Source organism: Ursus americanus, chromosome 13 (assembly GCF_024610735.1).
Source record: "Ursus americanus isolate L20-20 chromosome 13, mUrsAme1.1.p, whole genome shotgun sequence".
Classification (NCBI taxonomy): Eukaryota; Metazoa; Chordata; class Mammalia; order Carnivora; family Ursidae; genus Ursus; species Ursus americanus.
The window spans coordinates 30,756,766-30,773,885 of NC_142139.1; the positions used below are offsets into that span (position 1 = coordinate 30,756,766).

General features: G+C 40.1%; 1 protein-coding gene across 4 annotated transcripts in view; it reads left to right on the top strand.

Moving 5' to 3' along the window:
* The window catches only part of SCOC (short coiled-coil protein), a 40,087-nt gene that overhangs the window by 5,659 nt on the left and 17,308 nt on the right, over positions 1 to 17,120 (top strand). Inside the window, exons 2-3 of one of the 4 annotated variants that reach the window (XM_087866461.1) lie at positions 1,079 to 1,284; positions 1,894 to 1,948. The exons of 2 other annotated variants lie outside the window; for them this stretch is intronic. The gene's annotated coding sequence lies outside the window, so the exon portion shown is untranslated. Of the gene's footprint in view, positions 1 to 1,078; positions 1,285 to 1,305; positions 1,949 to 17,120 lie in introns of those variants that run through there. One more of the 4 variants, XM_087866460.1, reaches the window with a different exon arrangement.

Here is a 17,120-nt window from a genome sequence, read left to right on the forward strand (position 1 = left end):
CATTGTATATTCTTGGCACTCTTGTTAAAGATCAGGAGACCATATATGTATGGCTTTATTTCTGGGCTCTATGTTTCATTGGTTTATATGTCTGTCTTTATGCCAGTACCATGCAGTTTTTGTTGTTGTCCTTTTGTTATTTATTTATATATTTATTTTTCAGAGAGAGAAAGAGCACAAGCAGGGGGAGCAGCAGGCAGAGGGAGAAGCAAGCTCCCCGCTGAGCAAGGAGCCCGATGCAGGACTCGATCTTAGGACCCTGGGATCATGACCTGAGCCAAAGGTAGATGCTTAACCGACTGAGCCACTCTACTGTGTCCCTCCTACTGTTTTAATTACTATAGACTTGTAATATATTTTTATTACACTGAAATCAGGAAGTATGATGCTTCTAGCTTTGTTCTTTTATTTTCACCAAGATTGTTTTGGCTGTTTGAGGTCTTTTGTGGTTTCATATGAATTTTAGAATTATTTTTTCTATTTTTGTAAAAAATGCCTTTGGAATTTTGATAAGGATTGCACTGAATCTGTAGATTGCTTTGGGTAGAATGGACATTTTAACTACTGATAACTACAAAACACTGATGAAAGAAATTAAGGATATAAACAAATGGAAAGTCATCATGCATCTTTAAAATATAGCAGATATTGTTCTTAATAAAATTTGTTTCAGGGCACCTGGGTGGCTCAGTCTGTTAAGCATCTGCCTTTGACTTGGGTCATGATCCCAGGGTCCTGGGATAAAGTCCCGCATGGGGCTCTCTGCTCAGCGGGGAGTCTGCTTCTCCCTTTCTCTCTCCCTCTGCCCCTCCCTGCTGATCATGACCTCTCTCTCTCTCTCAAATAAATAAGTAAATCCTTTAAAAAAATAAAGTAAAATTTCTTCCACAATGGTGTCTTAACTTTAATTCTTTCAAGAAGGCCATGCTTTGTCTCCATATCAAATATATAAGGACATTCCTCATTTCTTATCACCATTTTTCTTGAAACACAGTCCTCTTGGACTAGATATCATTTACTACTTTTGATTGAGATAAAGGAAGAAGAAAAGTTTACTTTGCTCTTAACTCTACTGTAGGAAAGGCAACAGAGCAACTGTGCTGATAAAATGGTTTCCAGTGCTGAGCCTCAGTGCCAGGAGTCCAGCTGGGTGAGGGCCCCGGCTCCCTGGAGAGCACGCACCCTGCCCAGAATGCAGAGCTGCTTCCTACATCTAGTTGACTGTTGCCATGAAAGAAAAGAAATGCAAATAAGCAGAATTCTCAGGAGACACCAGAAATAAAGGTTTGTGTGTGTGTGTGTGTGTGTGTGCGTGCGACTTCCTGATTTGTCCATGGTTTTTACCTCATTCTAATTTTACGAGTGGTATCACAGAGGTCCCAACGAAACACTTCTGCAGGACAGATGTGACTGCAGAAAAAACCATTTTCAGACTTCTGGCCTTGAATCTTTATATCACTTGTCTTTATCTCTCTTCTAAGTTTCGGATTCATAATCCAATGGCTTGCTAGGCAACTAGATATGTCCCAGGACATATGTCAAAGGAACTTACCTTCCCCCACCCTCACCCCTAAATCTGCTCACACTCTTGATTCACAATTTTAATGAATGGTCCCATGGTCAACCCAGTTCCTTAAGCTAGAAATTCATATGTCATCATTCTATTCTTATCTCTCACAATCCAATCAATCACTGATTCCTGTTCACTTGACCTTGAAACTATTTCTCAAATAAATCTGGCCTTCTCTATCCCTACCACCACTTCCCTGAACAAGGTCTTCATTATCTCCCACATAAACTACAGCATCAACCTCCCAACTGTTCTTCCTATTTCAATTCTTACCCCTTCAAATCAATCCTCCACACTGACCATATCATTCCCTCTCCCTGCAGAGAACAATCAATGTGTTGCAGACCCTGCTGGATGAAGTCCAAGACTCTTCGCATGGTATTTAAAGTTCCCCTCTGCTTGGCTCTAGCTTTCTCTTCAGTGCCATTTCCTGCCACATGGTTTGGGCTCAGTAGGAAACCATGTTCCATGCACACACTATTTCATGCCTCTGGACTTTGTTCATGCTGTTCTCTTGGCCTGGAATAATACCACTCACCCTTCTTTTGCCTAGCTAATTCCCACTCATCCTTTAACAACCCACTGAGGCATTGTCTCCTCTAGGACACCTTCTTTGACCTTCCCAGGCTAAGTTAGGTTTCCTTTCTCCTTCCTGAGAACACCAAGCTTACCTCTACCTATACTTTTTCACAGCATATTGTACTTGATGTATATGTGTCCTCCCCAATAGACCGTGAGGTACTAGGAGACAGAGCCTGGGTTTTAAAATGTCTGTGCTTCCAGAACCTAGCACAGTGTCTGGCACAAAATAGACAATACATTTTTGATGCAGAAAAGATATTAGGGTTCAAGGCCGAAGGCCAGGAAAGAATTCTTAAGACGTCTTTGGTGCAAAAAGGTGGTTTTATTAAAGAGCAGGGACAGGACCCGTGGGCAGACCCAGCTGCACTGGGGTGATGAGGACTGACCCATTATATACTTTCAAATTGGGAGGGGGTTAGGGATAGTGTAAGCCTCTAAGGAATTTTGGAAGCAAGGTTTCCAGGACCTTGAGGGGGCTAACTTTTGTTGGGAAAAGGTCATTTATTACCGTCTAATAAAACCTTAGTCATGAGACTCTTCAGATGTATATTGGTGGGCCATATGCTTGGGGGGTGATTGCCAACAAGTATCTTGGGAGGTTTAGAGATAAAGGAAATTTCTAAAGGAATTTTTATATGTTAAAATAGACTTACGGGATTCGGGGGTTGGGAGGGAAGGTCAGGCTAGGATTGCCTTTTGCCCTCAGCAAAGTGTCAACATCGAGGCAGTTGAGTCCCTAGAGGAATGTCACTCTGCCTGTTTCAAGGACTTGACAGTGGGCTGTAGGTGGTTAGGAAATTTAATAATTTTTCTTCTGGTTTTGTTTCTCACATCGGTTTTTGCCAAAGAATTCTGACTGAGTGTACGTGTGTATTGGGGTGAGGGCCAGTTAGACAGTCCCTAGCTGAAAATCTTCTCCCAGGGTCAGCTCTCCTAAGTTATTTATATGTTTTAGAGTTGATTTCCTATCTTCCTTCGTGGATCAGTTTAGTGCTCCTTTCAGAAAACACTTATTGAGCACCTACTATATCCCATGCCAGGTAGTAGACAGGACCTGGCTGTTTTAAGAATTGGCTTAGGGTGGTGTAGTGGGAAGGCCTTGAACTTTGGAGTCAGAATTGCCTGGATTTGGATCTGTTAGACTTTAAGCAAGTTACTGAACATCCCTGAGCCTCAGTTTCCTCAGTTACACATGATCGTAAGAAAAGGTCTCAGAATTGTTTTGAAGATTCAATGAAATAATAAAGGAAGCTTCTTGAACTAGCCTGGCATACAGTAAGTGTTCAGTACATTTCAGTTCCTCCTCTGCCCACTTCAAGGAGCTCACACAAAAGTTTTTTTAAAGGCTCCAAGATTTGGCCACATCAGTTGTCATGGTAACGGCAGCGTCCTGTGGCTGCTGCTCCTTGAGCCAGGACTGCCTGCTGACAGCCTCCTGATAAGGCGGCTTACGGAAGGAGGAGGTGGTGGGTGTGAATGAACTGTAAACAAGAGCATGAGGGTTTTTTCTGATAAAAATAATACAGCTCCTCTGTTTCCTCTTCATCCTGGCCCTCACGTCTTCCCTGCTACTGCTCTTCCCGTCACTGTTCTCCTTTATGCCTCGGCCTCCTTCCTGACTCTGCTCTCCAAAACCTCTCCGGAATAATATTCAAAGCTGCTTCTGCCTCTGCTTTTGGCGTCAGCCAATTAGCCCTCATTGTAAGGTTGTAATAAGCCTCCCAGAGAAGTGGCACAATTGTTGTGTGCTTTTATTCCGTGCTGCTTCCTACCACTATACGGAGAATGTAACAATACCCCCTCATGCCCGGCTGAAAGCAGCCTGGGTTTGAAAAGCTTTCAGAAGGCCATCTGCCATCCCCTCAGCCAAGCAGAAGATCAGACATGAGGCCCTGCATTAGTTAGCACTCCAAGTAAAAGGTATCAAGGGCCTGTATTCCTTTTCATCTCACCCTCCATTATAATACAGCTAAAGAAGGAAACAGACTTGTGGCTCTCCAGCTGGGAGACACGCTGAGCCATAGCAGGAGTTCTGCCCATGAAAAGGGAGCCGGCCTTTCTTTTCTGCCGGTGAATGGAGCCAGTGTTTGCAGCTAACACCACGCTCCTGAGCGTCTGCTGCACTGCTGGTAATGGCTTTGCCAGCTACACTGGACCTCTGGGGAGGATAGTGTGTGGCTGAGAGTCCAGGAGCGGAGAAATCATTAAAGAAGTACATGGGGATGAGGCAAGTGTCTGCATGTGTGCTGGTCAGGAAGAGTGAAGCTTTCCCTACGTCATCTCTATGTACCTCTCCAATAAGTTTGGCCAGGAATATTAATTTAAAAGATGGTTCAGACATCCTTAGGGATGTCAAAGAAAGATCATCTCTAGCGTGGTAGGAATCGTTTTGTAAAAGAATAGACCAAGTGTATTCACTGTACCAGCAATGGCAGAAAGTTTCAGCAAATCTTAATTGGTGTGTGGGATCCATGTAAGTATAGATAATGACATTGGTTGAGTGGGATATCCGTTCCTGTAAACTGAAGATAATATGGACAGTGGCGTTAGGAATACCTCCCCTGGCCTAGCAAAATGCCTTAGAGACTTAGCATAAGAGATTCAATGAGAAACAGGAGATTAACTCTGCTTCTCAGTACCTTCTGAGAGTGGCACGGCTCTGGGGTCACTAATGTATTGCTAGAAATTGTAAGTGCTCTGTCTGTAAAAAATCTTCAATCAGAAGAAATCCACTTAACTGAAATAAATTATCTAGCATAATGCAGAAACTAATTTTAATAAACAAGCTTAAGAAATAGAGTGTTAGGAGAGTATCTAAATGTTTTCAGGAATCTGGAGTGTTCTCTCATTTTCTCATCAAAGGAGAAGTATTAATATTTTGACTCTTCCTTTAAAAGACAAAACCATCCATCAGTTGCCTTGTATCAGCAATTTTTTTATTCTTCATTAGATTAACAACAAAAAAAGGGAGAATCTTTTATGTGAAGTTTATACCAAATCCTTCATAATTGTGCTATTTTTTTTTCCCCTAAAGACAAATCCACAGGCGATCTAAAAAAATTAGGAGTGAATTTTATTTACCTGAGCTCATGACCCAGTGAGATGCTGACTTTTCCCTGGTCCTTTTCCTGTGGAGAAGGGGGCGAGATAGCTATTTTCCAACATCGGGACCTTCCTTTCACCAAGGCTCCAGTGGGGTTGGATCAGCTTTGGACACATTTCTTCTCACAGGTCTCCTGCCTGCCTGACTTGTTCAGAATTTGAGGGTCACAGCCCAGTTTCCTTAAAGACCCTTGGAGCTCCCTCAAGCAGCACTTTGAAGGTTCTTTTTGAGCCTTCAAAGAGAATCTGAAGTGTATAGAGAGGGAGGATAACTCTAAAAGAATAGGACAAACTGGATGAACCAGCTTCCATTGAACTCCTCCACCCTAGGAATAAAAATTTTCAATGATCCCAAAGTGATAAGTGACCTACTGGAAATTATATGTACATCAATCACAGAACCAGAGTTACTGCGAAAACTGTTCCAGAAAGACATGTTTTGCTCGCACAGATAGACATTTGCATTCATTTTCAATCCTTGACATTGGAAACGGAAGGGACTCAGTGGCAGTCCACATGAATGGCTCAGGAGAACAGTGAATCTCCGTTGCTTTCTTTCTCTTCCAGTGACCTGGGTCTTCCCTCCACCAGCCTTCCCGGGTTGCACGCGGCCAACAGCCGCTTCTTTTCAGCGCTCACTGGCTTTCTTCCCCATTTAATCATTGTTCCCTTGTTTCTCCACACACACAATTCATTGTCAGCTTAATGACTTTGGCTCAGAGTACTTGGCTGTGCACATGCGTGGTTCTCTCATGTCTGGTAGCATGATGTTAGTAAAAGCTGTTTGAAAAAGCTTGCATTTTAAAACACATTCTTCTTTTTTTATCCCTCCTGAGAATCTTTACTACCTTTTCCCAGTGGACAAAAGACTACTATTATTTGTTCATCCATACGGAATTTTGCTTTCATTTTCCTTCTTAAAGGCAAGGTTAGTGGGTTTTTCTAAGGTCATGATAACTCTTCAGAAAGCTTCACTTATCAAAATATTTTGAAGATTTTTCAACAATGTTTCTTATCCTTTTTTTATTTTAGAATTTTAAACAGCTTGAGCTTTGTGCTATTATAGTGTTCCTCAACTTACACAGTGGAATCCTGTCCCTTCTGCTTTAAAATGGTGTAAAGAACCAGAATCTCTATAAATAAAATGTAATTGATGTATAATTTGAGAGACTCAATCACAGTTAGCAGTGACTGCTGGTCCCTAAACATACTTGATCCCCAAGCACACAATTGCCCAGAGAGAGGCTATATTTCAAGGAATTTCTCAAAGAATAGTTTTTTTGCAGAATGTTTATTAACACAAACAGTAGCTCCTTTATTGGCCCATTTGTAAGTTGGGACATTATCCTTCTTCCATAGTGTGTAGTCATTTGACCGTGAAGGAATGAGGCAAATTTATAGCTAACGGATCACTTTTTAAAAGCAAACCGTATGTGTAATACTTGTCATGTTCCAATGATTACATCTTTTTAAAAGTTTTGTTTTGTTTTTTTAACTACTTCTTCTTCTTTTTTTCTTTTTTTGGTGGAGGAGGCAGTAAAACCAAAGCAGGTGTTCGAGAAAGATGATTAATCAGCTATCACTCTAGTTTTCCTACACGTTCTCACAATTCTGGTGATGCTTAGAAAATCAGTTGGTTTCTTTAGAAATTCTAGTTAACTCTTTGGATGTGTGATACCATCTAAAAAATAACTCATCATTTCTCACAACTAAGAGAGTTGTGAAAATTACTTGGAGTAAACCCACATTTTACTAACTAGTCATGTATCTCCTAGGTGAATAATGATAACAAACATTTACTGAGAACTGAATCCATACCAGGCACTATGCCAAGAACTCCACATTCATTATGTCATTTAATTCTTAAAAATATCAGATGATCGATATTATCCCTACTTTTCAAATTGAAAAGAGGGTCTCGGAAAGGGTTAGTAACTTGTACAAAGCAGAGCTGGGATTCCAGCCCAGGTCTCAGGGACTTCAAAGCCTTTGTCAAATGACAATGCATCTGGATAGAAGTTACTAGCTAGAAAGCATAACCCCATTATACTGACTAGGTAGAAGCAATAAGGTGCCCATGCTGCAGCTATTGAATCATGAAATGTGGTCCCCTAGTTATATTATGAGGTCAGTGTTTCAAAAATGTAATCATAGAATCAGAGGGCAAGAAGAGCCCCAGAGGCTCTCTGACAATATTGGAATATGTTTAGACAAGAAAGGTAGCATATAAAATTGTATCTATGTTGTGATTACAGCCATGTGAAGGTAATTTATATATATGGACTAGGATGGGAAGAGAACTAGGAAAAATGTATTTATTAGTGTGAAGGGATTGTAGGTTATTACACTTCCATGTTGTATTTATGCAATAATTTCTTCTTTAAAAATAAGATTAACATGAAGAGTTTTCCTACTATACGGAAGTAAGATATTAATCCTAACATGAGTGCTGATCTTGAGAGGCATGTGAAATTACCAATGCTAGGATTAGGGACATCTATCAAAACATCACTAACTGCCTTTTGCATTTCTAGTGATGTGTGCAGAAAGCTGTCTTAGAAAAATAACATGCAGAAAGTGGAAAACTTCAGTATAGGACACACAGGGCATAGGACACACGCGGGCACAGAAGAGCAGGGAAGATGAGACAGAAAGTGCCACCCTTCGGCACAGTCATATCTTGCTTTGATTTTTTATTTTGAAACAATCCCAACTACAGAAAATCTGCAAGTACCTTAAAAAGGATTCTTTTTTCCTGGATTATTTGAGAGCAAGATGCCAACCCAATGCTCTGCCATCCCTGAATGCCTTAGTGTGTATTTCCTGCATACAAGAACTTTCTCCTCCATAATCACAACACAGGCAACAAAACCAGGACAATGACATTCGTACATTACAATCCCCAACCTTCGAAGAGAATTTGTGTCACCAGTTGCCTTGATAGTATCCACTACAGCAAAAGCATCCAACATAGAATCATGAATCGTGTTTGGTCATCACGTTGCTTTAGTCTCCTTCAGTCTGGAACAATTCCTCAACCTGTACTTGACTCTCATGACCTTGATACTTTTAAAGATTACAGGGCAGTTACTTTATAAAATGCTCCTCAAGGGGCGCCTGGGTGGCTCAGTCATTAAGCGTCTGCCTTCGACCCAGGGCCTGATCCCAAGGTCCTGGGATCGATCCCCGCATTGGGCTCCCCGCTCTGCTGGGAGCCTGCTTCTTCCTCTCCCACTCCTTCTGCTTGTGTTCCCTCTCTCGCTGGCTGTCCCTCTCTCTCTGTCAAATAAATAAATAAAATCTTTTAAAAAAATAAAATAAAATATTCCTCAAGACCAGTAAGTTTGGCAAGAATATCACAGAAGTGATGCTGTGTCCTTCTCACTGCATCCTATCAGGTGGTACATAATTTCTATTTGCCCCTTTACCAGTGAGGTTAACTCTGATCCGTTGATTATGGTGGTATCTTAGTCCTTTCTCTTTTGGTAATCAGCTAATATTTTGGGGTGGGATATTTTGAGACCATGAAAATATTCCATTTCATATCTATCTATCTATCTATCTATCTATCTATCTATCTATCTATCTATCTATCTATCCATCCCAAAGTAAACTCATGGTTTTCTAATTTACTGCATGGGTTATAATCATCAGTATACTCTTAGAGGAAGAGCTACATAGTATTTTGAAATCTTTCCTATGTATTTTAGTTAAGTGTATATTCTATTCCTATCACCTTGAGCTATTAAAATTCTCACTTATATTCACTTTATTTCTTCTCTATAATTGAGACTATGAAATATTTCCTTTCACATCAAACTATGTATTTATTTACATATTTATTTATTTATATCAAAATAGACTCACAATGTCCTAATTTATTGACTGCGTTATAATTCTTAGTATATGAAAAGAGAGATAGGGAAGGATGACCAGTATGGAAAAACTGAATACTCCTTTATTTATTCATCCATTTAACAGATACTCAATAGAGTCCACGACATACCAGGCACTCAAATCAGGCTGTAATTTCAGTGCATCTGGTTTGAGCCTTGAGCTGCGCCCCTCCTGAAGTGAATGGCCACCGGGGATAGACAGCACCTGCTCCTATTATCCTTTGCCTGGGATCCCCAAAGACGTTAGCCTTACTTTCTTTAAGTGAACCTTTATTTCTCTCAGGAGATGGGATGTTTATAAACCAAACACTGGTATTTCATATGGGTCTCAAATTCAGGACTCAGGTTAGGATTATGGTCTTAACGTCCACATATCAGATAGAACACCCTTATAAAATGTTAGAGTGATACAGAGCAGAGCTAGCTGTCTTTGTCATTTCGTTATACTACTTTCCATAACCTTCCTCCTACATTTGTTTTAAGAAAAACACTTCATCACATTTGGTCTCATTTTCAATACTAAGAAAAATCAATTCACAGTAGCATCTTTTAAAAAAAAAGATTTTTTATTTGTTCATTTCAGAGAAAGAGTGCGAGTGTGAGAGCACATGCAGGTGGGAGGTCCGGAGGGAGAGGGAGAAGCAGACTCCCCACTGAGCAGGGAGCCTGACCTGGGGCTTGGGGCTCAATCCTAGGTTGCCAGGATCATGACCTCAGCTAAAGGCAGATGTCTAACCAACTGAGCCACCCAGGCGCCCCCCATAGTCGCATCTTTAATTCATTGTACCTCATGCCTTCTCTTTTTCTCCCTTTTTCTCATTCCCTCCACAATTTTTTTCTACCCATTCTGTTCTTTATCTTTACCTTGTCTTTTATCCTCTCTTGATTGCCCTCTGTGGCCTTGTTTCTCCCTTCCATGCCTTGTTCTATCCTCTGTCCCATCTTCCCTCTCTCACATCTACAAGGTTCTAGGCCCTCTGTTTATTCTCCATTTCCATCTCATGGCCTGACCTTTGCACTTTGTGTTCCTCTCCTTCTGACATTGACCACACTCCCTATTGGTTGTTAACTTAAGGGTTTAGAGATAAAAACAACACCTCACTAATCTGAGCTGAATAATTACTTTTGAAAAGTTTTAGTTTTATTATTTTAATTACTGGAGAGGAAGTCTGTGGCTCAGGTAAATTTAGGCTTAAGCACTTAGAATTTGCAATAGTTGCAATCATTGCTGCTAAGTCTTTAACTGCTCACATACAAACAGTGCTGCTAAGGTTTATCTGTTATTCACGCATGGAGTATGCCTTTTCTTTAGGCAGCGCTGAATAATGATTAGTGCCCAAGCTCTGCAGCTGAAATCTCGGGAATCAAATCCTGGCTCAGGTGGCAGTGGTAACATGGGGGCAAATTATTTAAGCTAACTCCAGCTTCTTCATCCACAGCATGGGGACAGCAAGTGCCTGCCTCATAAAAACTTTGTAGGAACTAAATAAGATAGTTCTTGTGAGAGCGTGTGGCACCCCTAGGGAAAGCTGAATAAATGTGATCTATTAGTATAGGTGATACTAGATGGCAATGTTCTTATATGTTTTTTGTTAAACAAACAAACAAACAAATCTATTTATAAATATAGTAAAAATAATTGTGATATATAGTGGAAATTCTCCATAATTAATATTCCTGACTAAGCAAAGTAGTTTTTGAAGTTTTTGACATTCTTCCTGCTAATATGCAAAAAATAAGCTCAAAATATGAACTTTGTATTGTAGTTAACTAAAGTCCACCCACAATTCTTTATAGTTCTTTTTCTTTTTCTCTTAATACCTCAGTCCTAATCTCCATCAGAAAATTCCATTAAGTTTAAATAGTTAAAGCCATAGGGGCACCTGGCTGGCTCAGTCAGTAGAGCATACAACTCTTTTTTTTTTTTTTAAGATTTTTTAAATTTATTTATTGGACAGAGATAGAGACAGCCAGCGAGAGAGGGAACACAGCAGGGGGAGTGGGAGAGGAAGAAGCAGACTCATAGCAGAGGAGCCTGATGTGGGGCTCGATCCCAGAATGCCGGGATCACACCCTGAGCCGAAGGCAGACGCTTAACCGCTGTGCTACCCAGGCGCCCCTAGAGCATACAACTCTTGATCTCAGGGTTGTGAGTTCGAACCCTACACTGGATGTAGAGATTACTTAAAAATAAAATCTTAAAAAAATAAAGATATATAAGGTGAATGACTTATGGTTGGGAGGCTGTAGAAACTTCACTTCATCAGCTTCATGAATGACCTAAAGGAGCCTGCAGATGTTCTGCTCACTGCCCAGGGCTGCCCAGTGAAAGGTCACTAAGCCCTTCCCAACCTCTGTAGATTACAAAGCAGGGAAAGGGCATCAACCCCAAGGGGGGAGAAGGGGAAGCACTCAGTGCTTCAGGACCTATAGAGCGCTGGAAATTCTGGCCTGTCTACATAGTGGGACAGTGTGACCAACTGACAAGGTCTAGATTCTGGAGTCATCATTTTACGAAGGCAAAGTTACTGATGGAAGAGAAAAATCTTTCCAAGAAAATTCTTTATAGAGAAAACAAACAGAAAAGCAAAACAAAGCAAAACAATTAAATTTAATCGACTGGGCCATCAAGTGGTCTGGGAGCTCAGAGCTAGGAAATTACTTAGCAGAGTTAGAACTTTTGAACCAGTACTTTCATGGTCAAAGTTAAACAGTTTTTGAAGTGATTTACTAGACCAGCAAAGGACAAGGGTGAATAGACTAAGTAAATGTTTCACAGTTTTCCAAAGGAAATCTTCTGCTAAATAATTTTAGCCTTTCTCAAACTAGGAAATGAACCATGGAACACAGAAAAGGATTTGTGGCTGTTTTCCCAACACTCCCAGGGATGGCATATAACTACTACCTTTCTAGATGCAAGGAGACCATTTATTTCATACAATGAATAACTCAGGAGGGTTTAGTTCTCTCTCAGAACCTTGGGCTAAAAAGGGTGGGAGGCGCTATAAGCTAACCCATCCACACGGTAGTGTTGCAACAAGGGACTATCATTTTTCTGGAACCTGAGGCTAAAAACCATAGTCATCTTTGACCCTTCCCTCACCTTTATCTGCCACAGTTGATTTAATCTGTTAACACATCCTGCTTTTACTTTCTTTAAAATGTTTTTTTGTAATGTCCCCTCTTCTCCATCGCCTCTACTTCTCATGCTGAATTACTGCAACAGTCATGACTTAGCATGTCAGACTTTCAGTTTCCTCATGTGCAAGATAAACAGGACCATATTATCCAGCTTACAGGATTATGCTGAGGATTGAATGAGATATTTTCAGTGCTCAATTCGGCACCTTACAAATGGGTAGAACTCAATAAATGTTTGCTATTATTGTTGTTATTCCTACTAAAATATCTTCCTACCAAATTCCTCCTGCATACTACATCTATACAAATCTTTCTAGAACACATGTCACTTACCACCTTAGGAATCTATCTTAGCAAATTCCCACTTGGCTTTCCATACCCTCTTCATCTGAATCATTCATTTACTCTTTCATCTATTAATTCTCTTTGGTTCAAACTCTTAATATCCAATTTATTTCCTACTATGTCCAAACATGTATCATTCAGCCATTAATTTGATATGTCATACTGGATCCCTGTGATGGGGCACGTATGGATATACAGTAGAAATTATGGCAAAAGCACTGCCAACTCTCAGGGAATTTATGGCTGGGAAAATAAAAAGTATACTAGTCAGAAAAGGGTGTTCACATGCCCCTCCAAATGTTCTATGTGTTCCTAACCCAGCCCAACTGCTCTCCCTTCTCTTCAAAGTTCTATCATACTTAGTACCACCCTATTTTACACTTGTTCTATCTAATGTGGGTTCCATGTATCTTAACAAATAGATAATAAACTCTTTGAGAGACTTCTCTATTCTCTTAAGTGACTAACACATTAGGAGCTCAAACTATACTTTTCAATTGACATTTTACTCATTTTTATAGGACTTTATAGATTTCTATAGGATGCAGAACACACATGTCCTCATTTTGATCCAAATTTTCAAAATTTACATATTTAAAATCTGAAGTCTAATAAAGGGAGGAGAATTTATATTTCTATCAATTAGAATATATGTTCATTTCAACTTTTTGATTTATTATAGCTGTTATTATTGCCTATTAATAGATCAACTGAGATCCCATGAGTATTTGAGAAGCATACATCACTTTGTATTTTTCAACTGGTATTTTCTATAGAATCTGAAAAAATTCCTAAATAAATTCTTTGTTCTGATAATTATTGCTGCATAATATAACCAAGAACTTGGTGTTGTAAAACAACATTCACTTTATTTTGTTCACTATTTTTGTGGCTTAGAGATTCAGGAAGGGCTTAGCTGGGTAGTTCTCCTTTGGGAGTCTCTCATGCAGATAAGGTCAGATGTCAGCTGGGGGTGCAGTTTTCTGAAGTTTGGAAAGATCCTTAGATTCATTAGACTTTTATTCTCACCCCTGAGGTAAGACTTCAGGCAAGTCACTTTATTTCTCTGGGGCTCGTTTTGGGCACATGAAATAAAACCGATAAATCCCTTTGAGATTTCTTTCAGCTCAAAAGTTCTGTGATTCTATGAAATGCAAAAATAATATTTGTATATTAACAGACACAAATCACTGTGCATAATTCAGGTTATTCTACAAGTAGAAAATGTCACTAAATGAAGGGAAAACAGGATTGAGGTAATGAAGTAAATTTTTTGTTGTGAAATAGAAACATCTTGAATCAATTTTGCCACTAGAGGTCACTAGTGTACCACCTCAAAGCAAATGCATGCACTCTAGTCACTAGCAGTTCCCTATCCGTGGCCCCAAAATGGCATTTGTGGTATCTTTAGGGGTATTCAGAGTATCTCCTGACAGTTGTCAGAGGCATATGTTGTGATGAGGTCACACTGGTTGTCACTATAGGTGATGTTTCATGTGTGCCTAATGTTCTGAAAGTATGAAGAGCCCTGACTAGAACCATAAGGAAAATTACTACTTTGGCTATTCTGTCCTCTCACTGGGATATGAGGTGGAGCAGCGAGATAATTTGACAGAAAAGCAAATGAGCTCTGAGGTGGAAAGACATTGTGGAAATACAGTATCATCCTCTAATGCAGCACAGACATGCCTGCTTCGTATAAGACAGAAAAAGTGGCAGAACATTCATTCATTCATTCATTCATTCAACCTGTATATATGGACACACATGTAGGCACCAAGCTTGGCAATGGGGCCACATTAATGAAGAAGATCAACTGGTACCCTCAAGGAATTTAAGGAATCAGGCATAAGAGGTTTTAGATACAATTAGTTCTGACAGACCACCATGCCAGGCAAACTTCCCTCAGATATTTTTATTTCGTCTCCCCAACAGACCTTTAGGATAAGCACTATAGTTCCCATTCCTGTAGATGGCCACTCACAGCACAATAAGGGATAGTGGTTTTCATGAGGTGATGTTAAGAGTAGGCAATACACCTTTTACATCAAATCCAAAACTGAACCATAGAGATACTTGGAAGAAGTGTTAAAATACTGAGTTGGGCTGTGGTCAGTGATGCTTGTTAGACGAAAATATCAAAATTTATTTCAACAGAAAACTCTTTGGAAGGGAGAAACAACGCTCTAAGTGAAATTAATGCTCTGATACCTAAAGATCCAGAGAGATCACCTCTGAAGAAACTTCTGTCAGAAGGAGGAACTCCAGAATACCTCTGATGGCCATAACAATTTTCTCTCAAAATGAAAACTACATTATATTTTCTTATCATTTGCGTTCTGTCATACATAAAGAAACTCGAAACCCACAACCCTCTCGTCAAGGATAAGTAACAAGGCATTCTGGGCTCTTTCCATAACTGGAGGACCTACTTCTTCTACAGTTTTAAGGGGACTTGAAATGATTTAAATTAGTTGTCATCAGACTGTAGACCAGACATAGAGGCTGTTTCTGAGCAGGGACACAAGCAAAACCATCACCCCTTAGTAGTGAGGCTTTCTCTTGTCTTCTGACTTCACTAGAAAAGAGAAAAGGAGCGTGGACAAATCCCTGCTTCAAACTGAGGATGCTTTGATCTGCTTTTGCTGCGATTAGTATTACTATCCTGAAAATTATTCATTTCAACCATTATTTAAAACAAACTACCAACAGGTTTGTCCTTCCTTCTGAGTGTTGCAAAGTGTGGTGAAACAATGAAAAAGGAAGGGTAGGACTCCAAAATAGCTACAAAATATGACTTGATTTATTTTAAAAACATGTTTGTTATTGTGCCATTGACTCTCCTACTGATGCTTTTTCCGTTCTGGCTAGTGTGCTTCTCTTCCATTTTGACTTCTAAGCCACCATCACCTTATGAAACAGACATCTTGTAGTATTTCCCCGAAATAATTGTGTAAGGAAGGAGGAAGGAAAATGGGAATTTGTCACAGAACTAAAGATTATTCGAGTTAGAGGTGTGGGGGGACAGGTAGTCCGTAATGAGCCCTGAGTGTCAGGACATGTTCTTGCTTGTAGGCCAAGAGCACAAGGTCTTTACCCAGACCAGTTCTCAGGGTGTGTCTGTAGAGAGCTACTTTAAGGGTTGAGGTAATGCCCCTCCCTGGTTAAAGAGCAAACTTGCTTCCACTAGCTGGAAAAGCAATAGATTCCCTGAACTCAGTGTTCCTCCCTGTACCGTAACCCACTGTGTGTGCAGGCACCTATCTGTGCTACTGTGGGACTTGGGGGACATGGAACAGAAGCAAACCAGCATGAAACTCATGCTGCTGGTGAGCTATGTGTAATAGAGGCCTTGGACTCAGACCAGGTACCTCATGTCTCCTTCCAGCATTCATGAGTACGTAACAGGCTAACTTGTTAGCTTATAAGTAATGTAAAATCTCAGGGGTGTCTGGGTGGCTCAGTCAGTTAAGTGTCTGCCTTTGGCTCAGGTCATGATCCCAGCATCCTGGGATGGAGCCCTTGGAGCCCTGCATTTGGCTCCCTGCTCAGTGTGGAGTCTGCTTCTCCCTCTCCCTCTGCCTGCTGCTCCCCCTGCTTGGGCTCTCTCTCTGTCAAATAAATAAAATCTTAAAAAAAAAAAAAAAAAAGTAATGTAAACTCCCAGAGGCTGACAGAGGAGCTCTCCCAAGTTGGTTATTTTTAGTGTAAACAGTTACCAGAGGAACAGAACACTATGAGAATTATGCTTGTATACTGGAAGTAAGAAAATCCATTAGCACTCACACTTTAGAGCACTGCTAGCAACTCATGTGCATTCTTACACAAAACATTAGTTTCACTATTACCCTGACTCTTATGCCCTTCAAAGAACCACTTTGTCATATTAAAATAGAATCTCCTTTATGCTCCCAGAGCCCAGTGATTAGTGTTGATTTTAAAGCAGATTGTTTTATAAAGATTTAGTGGAACATGAACCCAGCCAAAATGATTGATAATGGTAGATTTCTGTATAGAGAATCACAGAAACCCCAAATCATAAAAGCTGGAATGGAATGGCCCCAAATAAATCACTCAAGAAAGCTTTCAGAACCTATGGCAAGCATGTTCCCAAGGGCTCAATGGTCAGACAAAACCAAACCATCATAGGCTGACTCTTAAATATGGGAACCATCCGTTATCACTCACTGGTAGTGTTATTCGATAAATTCAGTGGTATTTTATGTAACATCAGAGAAGCAGAATGAACTTTATTACAATCCCTCATTTGAGGAAACAGGAATCTATAGTAAAGTCACTCATCCCCCACAGACTTATGGTCAATTTAAAATATTTGGATATTCTACAGTATCTAGCTCACAATGAACACTGAAATAAATTTTTCAACTAGTAAATATATGAAGAACTAAATGGATGAATTTAAGTTGAGCCACAGCTGGAACCCAGGTTTCCTTTTCTTCAAACCAAAGCTTGTTGCAATGCTG